The sequence below is a fragment of the Bos javanicus genome, chromosome 3 (genome assembly GCF_032452875.1).
Source record: "Bos javanicus breed banteng chromosome 3, ARS-OSU_banteng_1.0, whole genome shotgun sequence".
Lineage (NCBI taxonomy): Eukaryota > Metazoa > Chordata > Mammalia > Artiodactyla > Bovidae > Bos > Bos javanicus.
Genome location: NC_083870.1, coordinates 85,302,134 through 85,303,152, shown reverse-complemented (window position 1 = coordinate 85,303,152; position 1,019 = coordinate 85,302,134). Strand labels below are relative to the sequence as shown.

The following is a 1,019-nucleotide window of genomic DNA, read 5'->3' as shown; positions in this document are numbered from 1 at the left end:
GCATCACACAGGCTTAAGTTTGAAATTCTAGTTCTGCTATTTTACTGTTTGACATTAGGCTAAGTGTTTCATGTCTCTTATCTATTCAAAGGGGATCATAATCTTTAAAAGGATTAAATTATTGTGTGTATAATTAATTTAATCCTTTTAAAGATTATGATCCTCTTTAAATAAATAAGTCCCTGATAGCTCAGTTGGTAAAGAATCCACCTGCAATGCAGGAGACCCTGGTTCGATTCCTGGGTTGGGAAAATCCTCTGGAGAAGGGATAAGCTACCCACTCCAGTATTCTTGGGCTTCCTTTGTGACTCAGCTAGTAAAGAATCCGCCTGCAATGTGGGAGACCTGGGTTCGATCCCTGGGTTGGGAAGATTTTCTGGAAAAGGGAATGACTACCCACTCCAGTATTCTGGCCTGGAGAATTCCATGGACTATATAATCTGTGGGGCTGCAAAGAGTCTGACACGGCTAAGCGACTTTTGCCTTCACTGTGTGTGTGTGTGTATGTATAAATATATTAGTGCACATATATATTTTCACACACATACACATGGGCATGTTCATATGCTCAGTCATGTCTGACTCTTTGTGACCCTATGGACTGTAGCCTGCCAGGCTCCTCTGCCCATGGAATTTTCCAGGCAAGAACACTAGGGACTGTAGTCTGCCAGGCTCCTCTGTCCCTTGGACTTTCCAGGCAAGAATTCTGGAGTGGGTTGCCATGCCCTCCTCCAAGGGATCTTCCCAACCCAGGGATTGAACCTGGGTCTCCTGCTTTGGAGGCAGATTCTTTACCACCTGAGCCACCAGGGAAGCCCTATATTAGTGTATATATATGCCACACACACATATACATCCATATATATACAGAGAGACAGAGAGAGAGAGAGAGAGAGAGAGAGAGAGAGAGAGAGAAAGATCTACTGGCACACAGTGGATAATATTACTTTCCTCTCCAGTATTTTCTTTTTATTCTGAATACCCTCCTATACATTTCATGTGTCACCTAACGAGGTTCC

At 43.4% G+C, this 1,019-nt stretch overlaps 1 non-coding gene across 1 annotated transcript; it reads right to left on the bottom strand.

The window, feature by feature from the left end:
• Positions 1-741: 741 nt before the first annotated feature.
• TRNAW-CCA (transfer RNA tryptophan (anticodon CCA)) lies at positions 742-813 on the bottom strand. Its single transcript has one exon. It is a non-coding gene; the product is annotated as a tRNA-Trp (tRNA).
• Between the last annotated feature and the right edge of the window lie 206 nt (positions 814-1,019).